Source organism: Triticum dicoccoides, chromosome 3B (genome assembly GCF_002162155.2).
Source record: "Triticum dicoccoides isolate Atlit2015 ecotype Zavitan chromosome 3B, WEW_v2.0, whole genome shotgun sequence".
NCBI lineage: Eukaryota > Viridiplantae > Streptophyta > Magnoliopsida > Poales > Poaceae > Triticum > Triticum dicoccoides.
In genome coordinates, this window is record NC_041385.1 from 783600079 (window position 1) to 783611182 (window position 11104).

Sequence of the window (11104 nt, forward strand, 5' to 3'; positions counted from 1 at the left end):
CCCTCCCCATTTTCTTTTTTTTTTTTTTTGAGATCCATGGCAAAAAAGAATTACACCATGGTTGGGACGACCTCGTTCGTCAAAACATCTCTACAATCAGCCGGGACATCAGCTATAAGCAGGAAATCTCCAGCTATAAGCCCTCCCCATTTTCTCCAGCGGCGGATGCCGTAACTTCCTCGCCTTGGACAACCGGGCCGCCCAGCTCCACACCGTCGCCCGGCACGACGAGCCCTTCTTTCTGGAGGCTTCCTGCGATGGCATCCTCCTCTCCAGGGCTTATTCTGGCTGCCGCCTCGCCGTCTACAACCCGGCCACGCGTGAGGCTTCAGGTGTCCACCGTGGGGCTTCAACATCGTGGGAGTGTACCGGCTGCTGCTGACTAATTTCATGGCTCCTCAAAGCCAAACTGGATGCTATGTCCGTCCGCTTGGTTCCGACCAGCCACCGAGGTACATTGGGTGGCTGGAGATGGTAAAAGTGCTGTGCATAGAGATATCAGCCCTCATCCGTGATAGCCTGCATTGGTTCCTACTTGAGGATAGAAAACATGTATTGGTATTTGACACCACCACCGAGTCGTTCCGGCACATGCGTGCTCCAATTGTTCCTGGCGGCAGTGACCCTGGCCTGTTTGAGATGGATGGCACGCTCGGCATCGATTGCCATAATGATGCCATGGAAATTGTCACTATATGGGTGTTGCAGGATTATGAAAGTGAGGTTGGGGACATAAAGTACCGAATCAAATTGCCGGTTGGTGAAATCAGGGACAAGTTTAGAGACGATGGTGAAAGATGGGGTTTGGGTGTTGGTGTTCTTTCAGGGGATGGTGACGTGCTCTTGCTGCTCAATTTTCGTGGGTGGTTACTTCAAGTTGACAGTGACGGAAAATTGATTGAAAGTTTCGATTGTGGTCATAGAGACCTGCAGATATATGAATATCGTCTCAAACAAAGTCTTGTCCAGCATACCTTCTTCCCGGCTCTAAAAAGTTATGCTGGTAGTGCCTTGCCTTTGATCTGATGGCTGTTGAGTGGGATAGTGCTTTTTTCTGCCTAGCTGCCGTATCCTCATGAGCTGCAATATCTATGGATTCGACCAAGTATGAGCCTACTGGCCTCCTCTTTGCTTTGCATTGATGTATATAAGTTACTACCAAAAGCTCTGGCTATAATGTGGTTGCATGCAATCTGTGCTTGTCTTCATAACCTTTCAGGCTGAAGTGACTAGTGTGTGCGTTGATGCTAAAATAAAGATGTCATTTTGCTCTGCTTTGGAAATATTTGCCTTTGATGAGCTGACGGATTTGGCTTTGCTTTATGTTAATTATCTAGTGGTCTTAGTGCTGAATTGTTAGCTTTCTATATCCCTCATGTCACTGTTTCTTGGATTGAGGAATTTATTTTACCTTTTCACCTAGTGGTCTTCTTAATAGTCTATATTTAGGGTTTTTCCTGTTTCTATCTTTTGTTGAAGCTGACGATGAAACAGGGGCGAAAAAATATCACTTGTTGACTTGCAAACATCATCTGATTAGAAGAGCTTGTAATACTAGCAGTTCTATTAAATGGTTGCATCATAGTGAATGAAATATTCTGCCATAATTCAGTTTTCTCCGTGAATCAATTACATCTTGGTAGGTATAGGTCTTATGGAGACTTTAAGCTTGTCATCATAGAGAACTGAACATGGTTATATTTGTCTCTTTCCAGTGAGCTGTAATATTTTCTAGGATAGACTGATGCTGCAACCTGAAAATCTATGAATACCTTTTTCCTGCTAAACATTTTGAGTATAAGTGCTTAATGTTTATGTTTAATTTGAATATAAGTTGAAGAAACAAAATTTGTAGTAATAAGCACAAGAAAGGTTTGCTATTGTCAGGCCCAGGTCCCACATTGTGTTCATGTCTCAAGGAGGACAACACCAGGCCTGCTGTGTAACAGCACAACTGAAGAAGTAAGGGTGAAGTTACTGATCATTTGCTTCCGAATTTTGAAATAAGGTGTAAAAGTACGTTCATTATCCAGATTAGTCTATCCATATGCGTGTTTGTAATATGAAACTGGAGACTGATTAAGTCTTTTCACCGTAAACTGTATTTGGTGCTCTTTGGTTGCACTAGAGCAAACTGAACGATTGTTGCCACAGGGCTGCAGGCACGCTTGTAGGCAGTGTGTATGCTGATGCTGACATACTCTGTTTTCCCATGATATAGGACCTCTCTATTCCTTAAACTGAGATACATTTGTTGATTGGGTCATGCTATGGAACAAAGCTTTTCAGAATGAACATGATCATGGAGATATAACCAATCACCTTAAACTTGAATGTGTCCTTGTAAGCTGAGGCTTCAGAGATTAGTTAGAATATTGACCGGTGGGTGAGAGTATTTGCAGGTTATTCATGGAATGGCAGGTGAGCGCACAGCTACTAGTTACATTCATCTCTTTGAGGTCATTGTCTGCAGTCTTACCTTGAAATCATCGTTTACCAGTGGGTGATCATTGGCAGAATTTTGTCTTACCTTATTTCAGTAGCTGAATGCAATTATCAGGACCTTACTCTACTTTGTAGTATCTTGTTGGTGACTGGTTAACACGAATTGATACAAGCCAGGGTAGAAAACATATGCAGAATACTGCTGATCTGCTTATCAGCATCCCCATCATCTGCATTGTCAGCTGGACAGGAACTCTTCCATTGTGAATTTGGCAGCAATATTCTGCCAAGGGATGAGTTGCATTGGAAAAACACTGTTTCATAGTTGGCGCCGTTTAGCTATGGCGAACTAGCAAATCAAACCACTGTGCACTATGATTCATTTCCCATTCTTTTGAGTAATTTTGAGATGTGAAATTCAAGCAGTGATATTTAGGGCTTCACTGAATTTTGTAGAAGTCACAGTTAATATCTACTCGACAATGCAAAGATTCCACAATATCTTAGGTTTTGGCACCGAAAATATAGATCATACTTATTTTAAATTATTCAGCCGACAATGTATATGGTGAATGCCGAGACAAAGCCCTTGCAAATAACTTCAGTTGGCCACATTGTTTGTTAACCCTTTTGCAACATTAACTTGTGATTCACTGCAGGTCTGATATTTATAGTCTGCTTGTTTCTGATAGACAAGAAACAGCACTGAAACTAATTGGTGTTTTGAAGCGTTAAACCCTCTACATTTTCATCTGCAACTCAACACATCGCCAAAACTAACCGGTGCTTTGTAGAGTTAAACCCTCTACATTTTCATCTGCGACTCAGCACATCACCAAAATAGTCTCATTTTGCTTCCTCATCTGCCATCACCTAGCAATCTTTTAGTTGGAATTATATAGAGTTATATCGGTTCTTAAGCATCGGAAAATTGAGTTTCGAAGCCATAGAACGGGAGTTCAGTCGAAGGTCACACGAAGTAGTTGCCTCTGCTTGTCAGTTTCAGTTTCAAATTATGGGTCTTTGTTTGGTCACAAGATACATATGTCTGATTAATATCTACAACCTCATGTTGCTAACTGACTACTTCATGTACATTCTGTGATCCGTTCGTACGTACTTTAGTTATTTGTTGTTCATGCTTTAGGTGTTCATCAAACCTGCGAGTTGGAACTTGGAACATCAGCTCAATTGAGCATCATTAAATTGGTTCCTTAATTCTCTTAGCAATGAAAAGAAAAGTTTTGTTTGTTCAGAGAGAGAGAGATAGCACTCAAATACTACAGAATTCAGATAATAGATGACAAATTTCTATTATCGCAGAATCACCGATCGAAAACAATAAAAGCTTGGCCAGAATCTTGAAAGAGATTTCACCAACCTTAGGTTTGATAATGATTCTAGTAAATGATCATCAACTAATCCAAATATCGCTAGCTAGAACTTGGTCCGGTACTGGCACGACGAGCTCTGTGCGCCGGGGCGCCGGACGTTGACAACGACGTCGCACACCGTGAGCACGACGGCGTGGTGCCTGAGCAGGCCGAGAACGGTGACCGTCCCCGGCACGGTCGTCCGCACGGTGAGCGACACATCCCCAGCGCCGCCGAGCAAGTCGCCGTACAGCTGAGGTGCGTACCCGGCGAGGCGGTCAGCGAGCACCGTGAGCCTGACGGTCACCACGTTGGTGCTTCCCGCGCTGATGCGTCCGGGCGGCACGTTGGCGTCCGCGGCGAGCGTGCCGTGGTAGTAGACCTCAGCGCGGCCGGCGTCATGCGTGAAGGACGCGACGGGGCTGGGGTTGCGGATGGAGAGGACGACGTCGAGCGTCACGTTGAGGGAGAGTCGGGAAGGGGAGAGAGACACGGAGGTGAGCCGGATCGTAGAGATGGTGGTGTCGGCCGGGTGCGGGCGGAGCGCCGTGATGGCCAGCACGGCGACGGCGACAACGAGGAGGAGGAGTACGGCGAGGGAGACGATGAAGCAGACTCGGAGTCGGCGGCGTGACGCGGCGCTGTGGTGGTCACAGGCGGCAGTGGGCATGCTTGCTTCCTGCTTGCTCTCTCCTCTTGGAAAGAGGTGTTGCTAGCTACCAGTCTTGGTCTGCTTGACCCGTTATGCACCATTTTGCCCCAACTTAGCTACATGTAAGTTCCCTAAAAGTTAAATCTGGGTTAGTCGATTATTTCGGCCGTTGATTTCTGCTTTGAGATTCGTGCTCCATGATATTTTTTATGTTGTCACTGTCGTTGCGTTTTGGGCTCAAATTTCAGACTGACCACTGTTTTGGGTCGGTTGATTCCTTATTGCGCTAAAGACCATTTCGCGTTGTTTGTTTACAGACCGACAGTGCTTCATTATTTTATATTTGTATGTACTTTTTGATTTTTTTTGCATTTTTTGCTTGAACTTTAAAAATGCATTTATTGCTTGCCTTTTTCCTTTTTGAGTCAGTCTTCTTGAGTATTTCTCGGAAGTTCGTAAATGCAAATCAATACATGCAAGTATTATATAAATTATATTAGAGTGCGAAAATTACACTATTATATACTTATTTCTCACATATTTACACAGCGCAAAGTTGTGTGTAAGTTTTTTAAAATTTTCTTTCTTAAAAGGTAATAACAATGTCACTAATTCATTCTGTCTTAGAAAAGTTTATATTTTATTTTGTTTTAGTTTTGTTTCATTTTCTTTCTTCTTTCAGGGTAATACCACTGCCACTAATTTATTCCTTCTTAGTAGACTTATTTTTTTCCCCAAATCCCACTATGATATGCTTATTCTTGCATATTATAAAAACACACAATTTTTTGTGTAAATTATGTGAAAATGTTGTCATTTTTTTCTCAGTTTATATTTCATTTTCTTTCTTCTTTAAGGATAATATCAATGTCATTAATTCATTCCTTCTTACGAATTTTGTTTTGCGAAAATTCCATCATTATATGCTTACACTCGCATATTATATAAAAACACATTTTTTGTGTAAATTATGTGCAATTTTTGACTATTTTTTTCTTCTTAAAGTGTAATACCAAGTCCCCTAATTCATTATTCATCGAAAACTCATTGAATTTGCTTTACTTCTTGTTTTATTAGTTTATTTAATTTCATTCTTTTTAAGGGTAATACCAATGCCACTTATTCATTCCTTCTAAGTACACTTTGTTTTTCCCAAAATCCCACTATGGTATGCTTATTCTTGCATATTATAAAACAACACAATTTTCTATATAAATGATGTGCAACTTTTTATCATTTTTTTATTTTCTTTCTTCCTAAAGTGTAATACCAATATCACTATTTCATTCTTCCATGGAAAACTTTATTATTTTGATTTTTTTCTAGTATTTATTTCATTTTCTTTCTTCTTTAAGGGCAATACCAATGCCACTAATTCATTCTTTGTAGGAACTTCTATTTTGCGAAGTTTCGCATATTATACAAACACAATTAACGTCTTAATTGTGCGAAAATTTTACCATTATTTGATTTAATGTTGTTCATTTTCTTTACTCTTAAAGAGTAATGCTAATGCCACTAATTCGCTCTTTCTTAGAAAACTTTATTTTTTTTGACCTTTTAGTTTACTTTCTTTCTTCTTAAAAGGTAATACCAATGTCACTAATCCATTTTTCCTTAGAAAACTTTTTTTTGATATTTCGTTAGGTTTTTGTCATTTTATTTCGTATTTAAGGGTAATACCAATTCCACTATTTCATTCCTTTTCAGGAAACTTTTTTTTGCGAAATTCCAATATCATATGCTAATACTTACATATTATAAAAAGCGCAATATATGTGTAAATTTTGTGTAAAGTTTTCCATTATTTGGTTAAATGTTTTACTCTTAGAGGGTAATACCAGTGCCATTAATTCTTTATTCCTTAAAAAACTTCATTAATTTGTTTTTTAGTTTTTATTTCATTTTCTTTGTTCTTAAAGGGTAATATCACTAATTTATTATTCCTTCAAATACTTCATTAATTTGATTTTGTTTTTATATTTTGTTTCCTTTTTAAGGGTAATACACATACCACTATTCCATTCAATTTTAGGAAACATATTTTTTGCGAAATTCCACTACTATATGTTCATTCTTGTATATTATAAAAACGCAATTTCTATGTAAATTGTGTGCAAATTTTGCCATTGTTTTTTGAATTTATTTTAGTTTATATTTTATTTTATTTCTTTACCAGTGTCACTAATTCATTCCTTCTTAGGAAACTTTTTTTGCAAAACAAATCCATCATTATATGCTTATAGTTGCATATTATATAAAGACACATTTTTCGTGTGAATTGTGTGCAATTCTTTTGACTAGCTTTTTCTTGTTAAAGGGTAATGCCAAGGCCCCTAATTCATTAGAAAACTTCATAATTTTGAATTTTCTTTTGTTCTTGTTTTATTAGTTTATATTTCTTTTTAAGGGCAATACCATGTCAGTAATTTGTTTCTTCTTAGGAAACTTTTTGTGTGGAAATTCCACTATTATATGCTTATTATTGCATATTACAGTAAAGCGCAACTTTTATGTCAATTGTGTGCAAGTTTCGTCATTATTATTTTTTATTTTCTTTATTCTTAAAGAGTAAAACCAATATTACTAATTCATTATTTCCTAGACAAACTTCATTGCTTTTACTGTTTTAGTTTTAGTTTCATTTGTTTCTTCTTAAAGGGTAATTCCAATGTGACTAATTCATATCTTCTTAGGGAACTTCTTTGTTTTCCAAAAAAATTCACTTATTATTGCATATTATAAAAATATGAAATTTATATGTAAATTATGTGAATTTTTTCCTTATTTTTGTTTTTAAAGGGTGATACCTATGCCACTAGTTCATTCTTTGTTAGAACGTTTTATTTTTATTTACTTTTATTTTTCTTTGTTATTATCGTTATTGTCTTATATCTTACAAGGCTTTGGGTCATTTTTGATATGTTTTAGACCAAGCCCAAGTATCTAATGGACTTCTTTGTTGGTTGCCTAAGACCGAGTGCTCCTCTAAAGAAGTCGATTAATAGCAATATACAAAGACCCAAAAAGGTATATCCAACAAATCTCAGTCATCAAAGTAGGTCAATCCAACGACTCAGGTTGCTCCAATGATGAGTGCTCAACACGTTTAGCGTGCAATTAACTTCGTATCAAATATCAATTCCAGCATACTAATCAAATAATTAACATGCAGATAATATCCTATCTATTATATGCATGCAATTAATGTACTGTCACATATCAATATGCATAGCACGTAAGGATTTACTAGTAAGGAAAAGTAACCGATACGAATAAAATCCTTTTTTATCTGACACATGCTGATGTTTCTCGCTCCCATATTAATTTTATACATTTTTCGTTTTACATTATGAATAACATAAAAGATGGTGATATGTATATGCCTGCCATGTTGGAAATTCGTTCTAGTTGAACTCAAGCGGCACAATCATAAATCCGAAGGCATGTAGCATCACCAAGGAGCTTTGCATGCATCTTCATGCAAGTATCGCGTGTTAGTGACGGAGAACAAAAAATAAGGCGGCGGTGTTTCATCTGAATGCATGGCGTGGTAGTGAAGGACAATAAAAAGTTGGCGTGTTTCATCTGCATGACAAAAGGTGAGCCGACTTGCTGTAGGCGGGACCTCGTGGTAACAAAAATGCTACACTTACGTAAAATACCTATGTATTGTTACGTAATTACACTAGTAGAAAACAGGACATTTGTTCCGGTTAATAAGGGCCTTTAGTCCCGGTTCTTGAACCGGGACTAATAGGTCGTTACTAATGCCTCCTCCCTTTAGTCCCGGTTCTTACACGAACCAGGATAGATGGGCATCCACGTGGCCGCTGCGGGCAGCCCAGGCAGGGGGACCTTTGGTCCCGGTTGATGACATAAACCGGGACCAAAAGGCATCCACGCGTCAGAAGCTGGCTGCAGCTGAGGGTTTTTTTTAAGTGGCTGGTTTAGGGGTTTTGGGGGTTAATTTAGGTTGTTATTAGCTAGCTAATAGAGAGAAGTGTCCTCTCTTATCTTCGTGCTTGGTTTACCAACGCTACTGCTATGTTCATTTCACCCGCTGATATATAATAACTCTTCATGCTCGCATCATATATCATCATATATAATAACAAGTCCTACTCATCATGCATCATCATACAACCTCTACTCGTTATTAATAACAAGTCATACGATCATCATACTCATAGTCATCGAACCCAACCCTACATAATTGTTCTTAGCACATCATCAGTATCAGGTAGACCTAAACACACTTAATATAAAATAGCATAAAACAATATAGACCCTGACTCTCCATTATGAAGAATGGAGATCATCCTGTCTCCAATTCTCGCGCTTCGCTTCCTTTTGCTTCCAAGAAGCTCCTTACGACTGTCCATACATTTTTTCCATTCTTTGATTGTCATATCTCCACTTCTTTTAGAAATCCGGTATGGACAGTTGAGATTCGTAGGACGACCTGGTTGTATGTTCAAAACATGAAGGCGACCGTGCGTATACATCAGATGAGGCACACAATCATTCGGGATTATCTGTTGAAAAACATAGTAATAACTTCGTAGTTAGCAATGATGTACTAGTTTTAGAAGTATGCAAAAAGATGCATGGATATCGTAATAGTAAAAACTCTTACCAGGATATATCCATGGTAGTTACCGTAGTTCAACACGTGCACTAGTGGCATGTATTGACCATAATGTTGAGGAGTTCGATTGTAGACATTGTAATTCTCAACATCAGTACAAAATGCGATTAGATGATTTTTCTCCTTATAAGTTAATTCGGAGCCATCGGTGTAGTGGGTTTTGTCTACCATCTTCCGCACATTCTTTGAAGAATGAAAATATGTTGTCAACTATTTTGAAATGAATAATATAAATTACTTAATAACTATGTTAAGCTCACATGGGGGAAGAATTGGAGGTATATCCACAAGGACCCAAATGTCCATATTGTCTTGCTCGATTATAGGATCATCAAGATCCATGGTGACAAGCATACCCTCATCAAAACCATACATCTTGCAAAGTGCTTCCCAATTTTTGCAACCAAAATGGGTTACACTCTAGCATTGTACAGCTTTACTTTAAAATCCACACCATGATGGGTCCTTAGGAGAATTTTTTTGGTTTCCATACTTTCATGGTCTTCAAAACCTATCCTCTCCAAGACATAGCGTCTTGCATAGCATGGGATAAGCTAGTCGAGTTGGAAAAGATGAAAAATATACTTTAAAATAGTTGAAGTCGTGCTTAATTACGAAAAAAACTATTGTCATCATTGCGTACCGTATGAACATCGAAGGTCTCCTCGAGCTTAATGCTGAAGCACCGATCTTCGTCCAGCTCAATGAACCTGTCGCACATACCTCGGTCGATGTGGCACCAGTCGCACTCCCCCGGGCGGTTTTCGTCGTCCGAGTACGACATTTCCGGCCTATGTTCAGAATTCAAATATTAAACTTGTACAATTAAATATATGTACTAAAAAACCTAAATTAAATCATTATTATTAATCACGGGTTGACTATCGGTGATGGTACGTAGCTCCTCCTTTCATTCCCGAGTGCATTATTACACCAAATTGTCTAGCACACGGGAATGAAGGAGAAGCTACCCCACGACGGCGTGGATGATGGAGGGGGCTCCTAGATTTCTACATAAAGTGTTCTTCAATTTTAGCATTCAAAGTAGGAGTACTTTTCCAATATGAGCATTCAATAAGCAAAACCAAATCGTAAAATAAAGTAGTATTCAAATTAGCATGCATTCAATTATAACCAAAACTACATCATCTCTTGTGTCCGTACATCGTCGAATATTATCACTAATACTCCTCGAGTACTATCATACATATAGCATTGCTAATTAATATAGCAGCTAGAACCGTAGCGCCCGACGGGTATCATCGCGGGCGGTGGACACCCAAAGATAAGGAACCATCACAGGATCATAGCTCTAGTGAGATCCCTGAAGAACCTGCCAGGTATTGTCGAACCTGCCCTCCAATGCAACCATGTAGCGACGGACGTGCTCGTCCTCCTCGCTGACACGGTGACGTACCACCTCCGCGGTGTCCGGAAGCCTCGGCACCGTTACTGGCCCACGCGACCGCCACCAAACAATGATCGGGTCAACAACGGGCTAACTCCTCACCAACCTACGTCCCCCGGAAGGTAGCACCTCCCAATACCAGCCCGGCGGAGCCCAGTCCCGAACATGGCCCTGATCAAGCAGGCCTCCACCGCCGAGTCGACGATGACGAGGATGCGGGATAGGCATCGTCGACGTCGATGCGGGAACTACTTCTATATATAGTTAAATAAAGTAGTTTTATTAATTAAATCAACTAGTTCAACTACTAAGCACTTACTATAAATAAATAAAGTAGTACTTACTAAAAACAAACTACTTTTATATATTGTAAAATAAAGTAGTTTATTAAATCAACTAGCTAGTTCAACTATATATGAAGCACTTACTATAAATAAAATAAAGTAGTACTTACTAAAAATAAACTAGTTTAACTATAGTTCTATTATTTTTCTAACTAATTATATTAAACACTTTCTCTTCTTATTTTTTCCTTTTTCCTCTATTCTAAATATGAACATATTCATAAATGACTT

At 38.8% G+C, this 11104-nt stretch overlaps 1 pseudogene; it reads left to right on the forward strand.

Moving 5' to 3' along the window:
- LOC119282220 overlaps positions 1-1184 on the forward strand; it is a 1818-nt pseudogene extending 634 nt beyond the window's left edge.
- The last annotated feature ends 9920 nt before the right edge of the window (positions 1185-11104 follow it).